Below are 13,433 nucleotides of genomic sequence, written 5' to 3'. Positions count from 1 at the left end.
ACAAAAAAAAAAAAAAAAAAAAAAAAAAAAAAAAAAAAGCAAACAATAGAGAAACAGTTGCCACAATTGTGACACAGGGTTAACATCGTTATTATATAAAAAGCTTATGGAGTGGCATGAATACACTGAAACCCAGACAGGCAAACTGGCAAAGGACAAGAACTAAGAATGTGGAAACACAATCGGTTGGCAAACATGAGGAGGACATTCAATCCATGTGGTAACCAAAGGATGGAACGAGAACTGATAGACATATCCAAGAAGAAGGGAGTGGTTAAGTATAGTAATATATTTCCTCTATCTCTTGAATATTATCATCACAAAAATATATTTGTATAATGACTAACACATACATGGGAAAATACCTCTGATGTAATATTAAGCAAGTAGAATATACACGTATGTACATGAACATGCATAAGTATATACAGTATAACCATGTAAAAGTAAAACACAACCATGTGAAAATGACTGAGAATCTATCCATCAGCACTGGTTATCTTTGAGACAGTGAAACCATGGAGGGTAGCAGTTTTTTTATTTTACTTTCCTGTACTTTCAACTTTATCTTTGCTGCTTATATATATTACTTTTATAATATAAAATATATTTTACTCTTTTAAAGGTAATGCTATATATGATATTGTACATGTTGATTACTTTATAATCCAGTATTACTTAATGGTCAGTGAATAATAATTAAAAAACACTTATGAAATATTTGTCCCTCACATCTTTTTCCTTACTATCAAGCACTAATAAGACCTTATAAAAGAAATTAACAATCCAAACAGCAAAACTAAGAAAGTCAAGGAGAAGATGTTTAATGGGATATTGTAAATTCAGCAAACACATGTTAGAAACATGAAAGTTAGCTGATAGAGCCCTTGGACAAATTAATTTTTTTAAAAATTCTTGAAATGCTAAATAGTAGGCAAAATAGAAGAAGAAACCGGACAAAATGAAAAATCTTAAAAAGTTTGCAGAAGCCATTGGATACACAATTTTAGGCAAGTAGGTCACTAAGCAACAGGATCGTGAGGCAAATTAGCTTTGTGTCAACAGACCTGTTCCAGGGCTGCTCCATCCATAGCTTAATAAAAATGTAAATAACGCGCTACATTCCTTAAACCAGACTGACTGGTTTTTTATCTACATGTTGAACTTCCACCATCTTTTTCCAAAAACACTAATATTCTGAACTCATGAATGCGTGAAAGTCATGGGGAATGTGCCACTGTAAATTGTGTGTCCAATCAATCAGGCCCTGCACTGCCCAGCATGGCCTCCCCATCTCAGAGACTCCCACCCCAGGCCAGTCCACACTGACCAATGGGGGGCCGCATGCCCTCGCCTTCTTTGCACACACACAGCTGACTCAGTCTGGAGGGAACCTGTGGGACTATCAAATACTGGGGCAGAGCTACTGGAATGTTCTGTCTTTCCCGTGTAGCTAAACAATAGCATAATTAAGTCACAAGTGACAGAGATCAGATCCACCAAATGATTACAAAAGACCCATTAGAGGGGCTGTAGGTCTCCCTAAAAAGCCAGGTTTTCCTACAAATCCCAGTTCACAGCCCACTCAACCCCACTAGGAACACTTAGCAGTTTGTAATGCACATGTGAGTAGCCGTTCCTAAACAAAGTCACTCATTTTCAGGACCCTATTCCCCTTTCCTGAACCTGTCCTTGGGTCCTGGGTTTCCCTGATTCAGTCCTGGGGTTCCAGCTGAGCAACTTGTGTCCTGTGGATTTAAACCACGGCTGAGGATGTTTCATTCACTTATTCTATAAATATTCACTGGACACTGGATATTCAGAGATGAAAGGATTTGGTTCTTTCCTTTCACTTTATCACATACCAGGCAGAGTGCATTCAAAGTCAGGGAAAATCTAGGGGAGAACGGAGAGAGGTGGTGGAGTTCCTCCTTGACTGAGGGAACGGCATGCTTACTGACAGGGTAGGGTGTCTAGGGCTGTAAAATTAATTGGAGTTTGGTTAGAACCGTGCTGTCCACTATGGTAGCCACTAGCCGCACGAGGCTATTACACACTTGAACAGTGGTTAGTCCTAAATTCAATGTGCTATAATGTAAAATACACATGGATTTCAAAGACTTCATATGAAAAAAAGAATGCAAAGTGCCTTGTTAATAATTCTGAATATTGATTACATGTTTAAATGATACTATTTTAAGTAGTTTGGAGGTAAATGAAATATTCAAATTAACTTCTCCTGTTTCTTTTTACTTTTTTTTTAATGTGACTCCTAGAAAATTTTAAATTACATATGTGGCTCATGTAAAGAAAAAAAAAATGTTGCCTGCAATTACAGTTCCACAAAGATCAAGCCATTAGCCACTGCAGTAGCCCACCGACAGTGAGCCTGAGGGGAATTCAGGATGGAGAAAAACAGGAAGCATTCTGTGCTTTGGATATCAGCCCCTAGATAGTCAAGGTTCATATCTAAGGAAATATTTCAATGACCCTAGATTCTTGCATCTTCCCATACATAGAAAACAACTTAAATCATTAACTTGAAATGTCTATTCTTTGTGATTAGCAGTAACTTTTTGATGTTCAACTATGTGTTTCTTTCCAGCAAAAAAGTTCACATATATCCTGGCCCCACCCTTACCTCTTTGGGACAGTTTCTCAGAGCTATCTGAAAGGCTGTCTCCTGGGCTATAGGCCTCAGTAAGACTAAACTCAACTCACAGCTCTTATGTTGTGCCTTTTTTTTTTTTTTTTTTTTTTTTGTCAGCAGTTTTGGCAACCATGAAGACCCAGAGCAGACTTCTCTCCGCCTGAATTCTACAAGGATCCAGAGCCTTGACACCAGCAGGGCTCCTTAGTCTGCCTCCTCAACGAGTCCAGACAAATTTAAGTGAGTCTCTCTTGGTACCGGATCTCCCACCCTTAGCTGAAGATCCTGAGTTTATTCAGAGGTTGTTAAACTCCTCGCTATGAGAGGTAGGTTATCCTTGAACTTAGGTTCCAGAAGAGGTGCCTATATTTGCTCAACTGAAAGACACTGAGGTTACCCTCAGGTGATAAACACTGCGATGAGTTTGCTCAGCTGAAAGACCCTAAGGAGGCTTGGACTAGGTGATTAAGTAGGAAGCTGACCTGACAGCCTTCCTCAATTTGGCTACCTTAACAGACTCTGTCGGGATAAAAGTGAAGATATCACATGAAAGCTTTGCTCAGGGGAAGAGAGACAAGGGTCCTCCCAGTCAGTTATGGCCTTCTCAGGCAACTAAGACATTTATGGGAGTGATGGAAGCAGAGTCCCATAAGGAAACCCAATCATTAGTTTAAAACGTGCTTGTCTGGGGACCATGTATGAGAGGTGGCCACTCACTGATCCCAGCACCAATGGTTGTTTTAGAAGAGACACATAGAAGAGCAAAAGTGACTCTAGGGTAACACCTAGAGGGGTTAAGCTCACAAGCATCACATTGCCCATCACACAATTTCATTAGTAAATTTTATTCCTGAAAAATTCAACTTTAAAATAGGAAACAGTTTCTCAAACAGAGAAATGAGGGGTATCAGAAAGCCAACCTCCAACTAACAACTAAAACCCAGCCAGGTTTAGGGATGTACAGAATTTATACTTGCAAGTACTTAAGTGAGAACTAAGGAAATCTCACCCGAAAAATGGCTGAGATGGGGCTCTTTTTGCCATTCCAAAACTGGTTTTTGCATACCCAGTTAGTGAAAGCCAGCTTGATAAAATATTTTTTCAGATTTCTGACCTTAAAGGAACAAAAGCCCTTTTAGGACTTAGGAGGAACTTGCATTTCTCTCCCTATGCCTTTGAGATGTAAATGTTCTACCTGATCGTCTTAGGCATTTTGCTCTGTGTTTTGAGAGCACAGTGTCCGCCATCAGAAAAGTACACATATGATGTACATTTGACAGCCTGTCAAATAGACTGGGATTCCAAACAGTCTTTTTGTCTGGCTGTGCCAGCTCTCAGGAAAATTTGTCATAAGGGGTCCCAGTTCATAAGGGACCTTTGTCTTCTCAACCTTCGTTGCATCCACCTGTACAACAAAGGCCTTTATTTTCTTAGACTTTTTTTTTTTTCTTTTTTTTTGCGGTACGCGGGCCTCTCACTGTTGTGGCCTCTCCCGTTGCAGAGAGCACAGGCTCCGGACGCGCAAGCTCAGCAGCCATGGCTCACGGGCCCAGCCGCTCTGTGGCATGTGGGATCTTCCCGGACTGGGGCACGAACCCGCGTCCCCTGCACCAGCAGGCGGACTCTCAACCACTGCGCCACCAGGGAAGCCCTCTTAGACTATTTTTTGGAGTAAATTTTCTGGACCTTCTGAAGGCTGTATCCTTTGCACTCTCTTGTTGCGGGTGCCTGCTGCATCTTACTGGTTATCACTATTAAGATACTACTCATCAATGGCCAGACAATGGATCTTTTAAATTGAAGAAACTTCTAAATTGGTAAATTTTTAGAGAGCTCTCATTATAAATAGCTGTTTTATTGGTACCTATGAAAAGAGCAAATTAAAAGGTAGATACAGAGGTTTATTAACAACCTCTGAATAAACTATGGGAATTCTTAAAATTCTAACCTTAACAATTTCCATAGTTTAAAATAAAATAAAACAAAACGATTTGGGAAGCCTTATTTGTAGTCTTGGCTTTCCCTTGATGGGTCTTAGGATACTAATAAAAACATTAGTTTAATTAACGTTAATCCGGTTGATTAACAAGGGACTAGGAAATGTTGAGGGGAAAGTCAAGAGACTGCTTCCCAACAAGGTGGAAATTTTAAAGGGACTCGTCCCAGCAGGATAGAAATCTTTAGATGGTGATTTAAAAATGCGATAAATAAAATGGACATTGATGAGATTAAAACAAAGGCTTCAGGGAATTCCCTGGTGATCCAGTGGTTGGGATTCTGTGCTTTCACTGCCGAGGGCCCAGGTTCAATCCCTGGTCAGGGAACTAAGATCCCGCAAGTCGCACAGCGCGGCCAAAAAACAAAATAAAACAAACAAAAAAAACAAAGGCTTTGATACAACATTACCTAAAGTTGAATGGGCCAAAGAGACCCCCCTATTGGTCCCCCCAACATTAAAGGGTCCCAAACAAGCCTCGTTTATTTAGCCCAGTAAAAAAAAAAATTTTTTTTAAAGGCTGGAATAAAATTATACTAAGATACCTAACCAGCAATTGCTTGAGGCAACAGTTAGGCTAATTAATCAAGTTAAAGATTGACAAAAGGGCCTGGGTCACTTGGCTAAAGTTAAAGGTATAAGAGTTGATAGAATTGAGAGAAAAATTTATTTTTTAAAAGTTGGCGTATCTGGGGCTTTCCTGGTAGCGCAGTGGATAAGAATCTGCCTGCTAATGCAGGGGACACGGGTTCAATCCCTGGTCCGGGAAGATCCCACATGCTGCAGAGCAACTAAGCCTGTGCACCACAACTGCTGAGCCTGTGCTCTAAAGCCCGTGAACCACAACTACTGAGCCCGTGTGCCACAACTACTGAAGCCCGTGTGCCTAGAGCCCATGGTCCGCAACAAGAGAAGCCACCGCAATGAGAAGCCCACGCACCACAACGAAGAGTAGTCCCTGCTTGCCACAACTAGAGAAAGCCCACACACAGCAACAAAGACCCAACACAGGCAAAAATAAATTTAAAAAAAAATTGGCATATTTGAATGGGCTTTATGTGAGATGGTTACATCTCTTTTGCCTGATTATACTGTGGGATAGACATTATGTCTCACTGGGGAATGCTTCTCCTGCCTGGTATTATAATACAGAGCATATAAATCTGCCCCTAAGGCAGTATTAATTAAACATACTAAGGGAAACAGAGTTACCTGAGCCCGCACAATATGAAACAAAAAATGGGGGCTAACATTCAGGGCCTAATAAAGCAATAGTGGAGACTTATTTTTGCCCCTAGGGTAAGTTGGTCTGGGTTTGACTTGTGCACTCAGAAAGAGGGCCTTTGTTGAATGTCTTGTGCAAACTTTTGAAGGCATGATAAAATGAACCCTAAAGTTCTAGAACATAGAACTCCTAATTTCCAGTGTAGCTGGAAATCTTCTCATTGATATAAAAAAGAAAATTAAAGAAAATGTAGTTGTATAAATCAATCATTTGATATCATTTAGGCAGACCAGTTCTTTGGGGAATTGAAAGCAACTGTCTTTGTAAAAAGGCTAAGTCATCTAACAAATAAATTTAACTTACACCAACTGTTATTTATAAACTAGTAAGTTTATATTGTAATACCTGATTCACGACTAAGTTATAAAATGAAGTTATGAGATCTCTGATTATGTCTGTTATATGTCTGTGTGTACATTATAGATATGCCTCTTCCTCCAGACAGTATCATCAATATTAATTTATAAAGGAGCCCTATTTAACTGACTTACAGGAGGCACTTAGAAATTAAATATTTTTGAATGTAACAGAAACGAATCCAAATGAATTTCAAGTTCATGTGATCTGGGAAATGTTCAATATTAAATGAATATTTGGTTTAAAGTTTAAGTTTGTTGGTTTAATTAATACAGACATGTCTTACTTTTATTGAACCTAGTCAAATATGTTCATATTATTTCTGTTTTAAAATTTATCAGCAAGAAAAATAGCTTGGAATGATGGCTGACTTGGTCTAATGTCTCCTGAAGTTTTCATGGGTAATCTAAATATAATTGTTGGAAACAAATGAGTTAAATAGGTATGAATGGGATAAGAGCCATTTAGTGTACTGTTTATTATGTTTTATGGTATGTCTACTTAAAAATAGTTTCTCCAGATTTTTGGTAACTTGAAACTTTAGAGTTTTGCTAAGTTAAGTTAAATGATAGAACTGTACTAAATATCTAGATCATTCCCAAATAAAGATACTGAAAACCTGATTATTGAAAATGGCTTCCTTTTATAGAGAAATTAAAGATATTTAGCACCATTAATAAATGTTTTGTGTCACATTGAAAATTTTTCCATAAAAGGGCATGTTTTTATTTATTTTTAAATTAATTATTCTTTTTTAAAGATCTTAATTTTTAAAATTTATTTATTTTTGGCTGCGTTGGGTCTTCGTTGCTGCACGCGGGCTTTCTCTAGTTGCAGCAAGTGGGGGCTACTCTTCGCTGCGGTGCATGGGCTTCTCAATGTGGTGGCTTCTCTTGTTGCAGAGCATAGGCTCTAGGTGCGCAGGCTTCAGGAGTTGTGGTGCGTGGGGTCAGCAGTTGTGGCTAGTGGGCTCTAGAGCACAGGCTCAGTAGTTGTGGTGCATGGGCTTAGTTGCTCTGCGGCATGTGGGATCTTCCCAGACCAGGGCTCGAACCCATGTCCCCTGTATTGGCAGGCAGATTCTTAACCACTACGCCACCAGGGAAGCCCCAAGGGCATGTTTTTAAAAATCATAAATGGTATTTATAAGTTTGCCAATCTACAGAATGCTAACATAAAAGTACATAATTGCTTCTTAGTTTTCACTAGAAATTAAGGTTTTAAAAATTTTTAATTTTTACTGAAGTATAGTTGACTTACAATATTGTGTCAGTTTCAGGTGTACAGCAAAGTGATTCAGATAGATATAGATATATATGTATATATATGTATATATATCTATCTATATAGATATATATTCTTTTTCAGATTTCTTCAGATTCTTATCCTCTACAGGTTCTTTTTCAGATTGTTTTCCAGACTCTTATCATTTATAGGTGTGTGTGTATATATATATATATATACACACACCTAGAAAGAATTTATAGGTGTATAAATTCTTTCTAGGTGTGTGTGTGTGTGTATATATATATATATATATATATATATATATATTCTTTTTCAGATTTTTATCCTTTATAGGTTATTACAAGATATTGACTATAATTCCCTGTGCTATACAGTTATGATTCTAATTATTCCTTAAAATGTTGTATTGTCACAGAAATAACCAATTTGCTTTGTCAACTGCACTGTAGTCAAATCTTTAACCATGCCATTTTAAGTCTTTTGTTATTTATAGACAGTCATTGTTTTACTCTGATGCTTTTACAAACATGAAAATCTTCAAGAAAATTCATTAAAAGGATTTTTTGACAAATACAGGTTTCTGATGACTTTTAGATCATACCACTGAACTGGGTAAGAAATTATAAAACCCTACTAGAAAACCTGATGCGTTTATCAAGATCAACAAGAATTAATTATATGGAACTTAATGAACTGATAAATATGATTTATAATCTTATGATTTTTTTCTGAAATATACTGGCTTTTAATCTTTGTGTTCCAGAAAACCTTTCGTCTTATGCTAACTAGGATATGTGGCAAGCTGATGAAGTATACCTCTGCAAATGAGGATGAAACATTTATCTTTTTCTCTCTACCTAATCTCTCCAGAATTTGGCTTCTCTAACTGGCTCCCCTCTGGACTTGATGGCTTATTGAGATCCAGATTACAACTAGTTATACTAATCGTTGTTTTAACTTGTTCTCTCTTTGTTGTTTTCAAACTATTTATACTTTTTGTCTCTCTGCTGTACTATCTTATTAATGTTACTCGTTATTTTACTTATATTCTATTTTATAAGCTTGTTGTATCCTGCATTACCTGATGTGTAACCAGGCCTCCAACAAAATTAATGATGGCTAAATATCTTGAGGCAATTGATCACACATATATATATGATCACATATATATCACATATATACAGATAAAGTTAATTGTAATAGTGCAACTTTAAATATGGGAAGAAACAACAAGGGGAAAACATTTCCTGGATCATAATAGAGTAGTAAAACAGAAGATCCAGAGGATTTTAGGTTGTTTAGGTTAATAGGGCCTAAGCCAGATATAGCATATGAATGGCCTATCACTAAGATCCTTGCCTGACCTAGGAATAAGCATTCCTAGGGCTGTGGGACAAATTGGTCATGAAATGTCTCCCAAGCCTTGGTCAAATTTATGACCAACATGGGGCACTGTAAACAACAAAAAAATGTTGCTTGTCCTTTTAGTTCTATAGGATCAAGCCATTAGCTCCTGCAGTTGCCTACCAAAACTGAGCCTGAAGGGAATTCAGGATGGAGAAAAACAGGAAGCATTTTGTGCTTTGGATACCAGCCCCTAGATAATTAAGGTACATACCTAAGGAAATATTTCAATGACCTCAGATTCTTGCATCTTCCCATACATAGAAAAGCACTAAAATCATTAATTTGAGATGTCTGTTTTTGTGATTAGAAGTAATCTTTTGATGTTTTGACTACGTTTCTTTTTCCTGCAAAAAAATTCATATATATTCTGACTCCTTCCTTACCTCTTTTTTTTTTTTGCTGCACCTAGTGGCATGTGATCTTAGTTCCCTGACCAGGGATCCAACCCGTGCCCCCTGCATTGGAAGCGTGGAGTCTTAACCACTGGACTGCCAGGGAAGTTCCCCTTCCTTACCTCTTTAGAACAGTTTCTCAGAGCTATCTGAGAGGCTGTCTCTTAGGCTATAGTCCTCCGTATGACACAGAATAAACTCAACTCACAACTCTTACGTTGCACTTTTTTTTTTTTGCGGTATGTGGGCCTCTCACTGCTGTGACCTCTCCCGCCGCGGAGCACAGGATCCGGACGCGCAGGCTCAGTGGCCATGGCTCACGGGCCCAGCCGCTCCACGGCATGTGGGATCTTCCCGGACCAGGGCACGAACCCGCATCCCCTGCATCGGCAGGCGGACTCCCAATCACTGCACCACCAGGGAAGCCCTGTTTTTTTTTTTTTTTAAGTTGACACTCATATTAAATTTCTATTGGACAGTTCTGGTTATAGCATAGAATTAGCTCTGGTTAGAGAATAAAATTCTAGGTTGAGAGTGCCAAAAAATTAAATTAAAATCAAACAAAGAGGCTATATATACAGAAGAAGCCGGGGTGCTCAGGCCTTGAACATCACACAGGGAGAGTCACTAGGACCCTGAGCAGGGAAGGAAAGGAAATGTCAGCTGTGTGCTTTGGAAAATCACTGTGGCAGTGAAATGGGAGAGACCAGGGCAGGGCGAAAACCGGAGGCAGGAAAACTCATGGAGCAAAAATGAAATATCAGTGAGTGACCAATCTGCCTTCCAACCTACAGGATCTGCTCTTGGGATTCTTATCTTCGCTGTGCCTTGGGCCCTGTGGCAGCCTGGTAGATCCTTTCTCAGATAAATGTCTTTACATACAGAAAATAAAATACCCAGGATTACAAAGGAAACCAATGACTGAAATACAGGTGTCACTGTAAAAATCTGTGATGTGGCAATATGTGTACTTCTTTACTGACACTTTAAATAAGATGTAGCAGCAGGTCTAACAACTATTGTAATTTTTTTTTTTTTTTGGCTGCGTTGGGTCTTCATTGCTGCATGCGGGCTTTCTCTAGCTGAGGCGAGTGGGGGCTACTCTTTGTTGTGGTGCACGGGCTTTTCATTGAGGTGGCTTCTCTTATTGTGAAGCACGGGCTCTAGGCGCGCGGGCTTCAGTAGTTGCAGCACATGGGCTCAGTAGTTGTGGCTCGTGGGCTCTAGAGCACAGGCTCAGTAGTTGTGGCACACGGGCTTAGCTGCTCCGCGTCATGTGGGATCTTCCCGGACCAGGGCTGGAACCTGTGTCCCCTGCACTGGCAGGCGGATTCTTAACCACTGCGCCACCAGGGAAGTCCACAATTACTGTAATTTTGAAGTATTTATGAACATGAATGATATTTTGAGCAACAGCTATATGAGACACAACGATATCTGTGTTTCCATTAGTGGTGAAGCCACGGTACTGCTAACACTGCTGTGATCTGTTGCCTACATTTATACTCAAAGGAAATGCTAAATTTTAGTGAGTGGTTAATGAAAACGACTGTCACAGACCACCTTGAATTCTATCCATGACCCCTTAGGGAATCTATGGATCAAGGGTTAAGGACCCTTGTGAGATGTTCCCAGGCTTCCCTCAGGAGTCAGTTTAGGTCCCTCTAAGATGGGAACGTGCAGGAAGTATGGTAACAGTTGGACGCTGTCTTACTTCCAGGATTTATTTATTCCCATGACCACATCTACAACAGCATATTAAGGCAGCAGACACAATGGCCCAGAAGATGTCTTAATGGAACACTGGGTTTCCTCGGGTTATGGTTAGAACCCATGTCTTTTTCTCAATGAGGATAATGATGACAGGAACAGGCCCAGGAGACCCAGAGGGAAGACTGTTTGTTGGGGTTTTTCTTTAGTTCTCAGGTGAGTTTATTCTTGCAGGGAGGAAGTCATCCATCTCGCCGGAAGGAATTTAGTTACAAAACAAAACCAGAAAGAGACAAATACTGTAGATTCCACTTACATGAGATATCTACAGCAATCAAATTTATAGAAACAAAGTAGAATGTTGGTTCTTAGGGGTCCAGGGTGGGGAGAAAAGAGGAGTTATTTAATGGCTATACAGTTTCAGATCTGCAAGATGAAAAAGTTCTGGAGGTCTGTTTTGCAACAATGTGAATATATTTAACACTACTGAACTGCACTTAAAAATGGTAAAGATGGGGCTTCCCTGGTGGCGCAGTGGTTGAGAGTTTGCCTGCCGATGCAGGGGACACGGGTTCATGCCCTGGTCCGGGAAGATCCCACATGCCACGGAGCGGCTGGGCCCGTGAGCCATGGCCGCTGAGCCTGTGTGTCCGGAGCCTGTGCTCCGCAACGGGAGAGGCCACAACGGTGAGAGGCCCGCGTACCGCAAAAAAAAAATGGTAAAGATGGTACATCTTTTTTTTCCTTAATAATTTTTTTAAAATTAATTAATTTATTTATTCTTTTATTTTTGGCTGCATTGGGTCTTCGCTGCTGCACGTGGGCTTTCTCTAGTTGTGGCGAGTGGGGACTACTCTTTGTTGCAGTGCGCGGGCTTCTCATTGCGGTGGCTTCTCTTGTTGCAGAGCACAGGCTCTAGGCATGCGGGCTTCAGTAGTTGTGGCTCGCAGGCTCAGTAGTTGTGGCGCACAGGCTTAGTTGCTCTGCGGCATGTGGGATCTTCCCGGACCAGGGCTTGAACCCGTGGCCCCTGCATTTGCAGGTGGATTCTTAACCACTGCATCACCAGGGAAGCCCAAGATGGTACATCTTATGTGGGTTTTTTTTTTTAATCACCATAAAAATGGTTAAAACTGCAAAACAAACAAACAGGACGCTCAGAGCCTAATTCTGGCTCAACTTCTAATTGTCACGAAGCTGGACAGCCTCAAATGCAGGCCTGGTTCTACCCAGTACCTGGAGTTTCTCGAGGTTTTAAAGGTATAAAAACGCTTTTGAAAATGAGGACCCAAGTGTTGTCTATTTTTAAAAATTCTACTATATAATGATAAAGCTCATCTTTACAATTCTGGGTACTGATTTCCACAGAACGGACTAAGACAATCCCCTAAGACTAATAATAACATCAAACACTTAATTAGCGTTAATTCTGTGCCAGGCACTAGTCTAAGCACTTTATACATACTTGACTCACTTAGTCCTCATAACAATCCCATGGTGGATGTCCTATTTTTATCCCCACTTTATAGATAAGGAAACTGAGGCACGGAGGACTAGTAAGTGGCAGAAGTGAGGTTCACAACAGGTCATTCGACTCCAGAGTCAAACCATAAGCACCTGAGGCAGGGATCGGGATTTTTATCTCTCAATTCCAGCGCTGAGATAGTGCTGACTCACAGTAAATGAATCAGGTGGCAACCATTTATTGAGCAATCGGTTACGATAGAATTGTGAGGCGTTTTTACCATGCAGCAGTTCTGAAGAAGAAAGATATTGCTGTCTGCTTCCTCTACTATTATTTTTTTAAACTTGGTAAGGAGAAACTTTGTTGGAAAGAGGCGTGTGGGGCAGTGTACTGTCCTAGCGGGTTGTGGGGATACGGCAACAGTGGGGAAACTACCTCGACCATAAGATCCCCCAGCATCTCCCTCTACTAATCTTTTCAAAAAATGATTAAAGCAATGCTCCTAACTCCCCCAGCATTTGGAACTGATGGTCACTGCCAAAGACTCTAACCTACCCCACCACCTGGTTGTCTCCTGTACTCTGGAGGAGTGGGAAAAGGAGTGAATATGAAGAGACAGAAAAACAACAAGGTTCTACTGTGTAGCACAGAGAACTATATTCACTGTCCCACGATAAACCATAATGGAAAAGAATATAAAAAAAGAATGTACATACATATGTATAACTGCATCACTTTGCTGTACAGCAGAAAGTAACACAACATTGTAAGTTGTTAAAAAAACCTCAGTTAAAAAAAAAAAGAAAAAGAAGAGACAGAAAGTCCTGTCTCCAGACCAACAATGAATTCTAGGAACTGGTCTAAAACTAGGTATGTGGCGGAGAGAAATAGGAAAAGACCCTAAAAGTCACCAAAGAAAATCG

General features: G+C 40.0%; 1 protein-coding gene across 2 annotated transcripts in view; it reads right to left on the bottom strand.

Annotated features, from left to right (window-relative positions):
- The window catches only part of SCARB2 (scavenger receptor class B member 2), a 64,888-nt gene that overhangs the window by 32,331 nt on the left and 19,124 nt on the right, over window positions 1-13,433 (bottom strand). The gene's annotated exons all lie outside the window — the stretch shown is intronic.

Source organism: Lipotes vexillifer, unplaced genomic scaffold (genome assembly GCF_000442215.2).
Source record: "Lipotes vexillifer unplaced genomic scaffold, Lipotes_vexillifer_v1.1 scaffold749, whole genome shotgun sequence".
Classification (NCBI taxonomy): domain Eukaryota; kingdom Metazoa; phylum Chordata; class Mammalia; order Artiodactyla; family Lipotidae; genus Lipotes; species Lipotes vexillifer.
The sequence above is the reverse complement of the archived record's forward strand: the minus strand, read 5'-3'. Positions and strand labels throughout refer to the sequence as shown.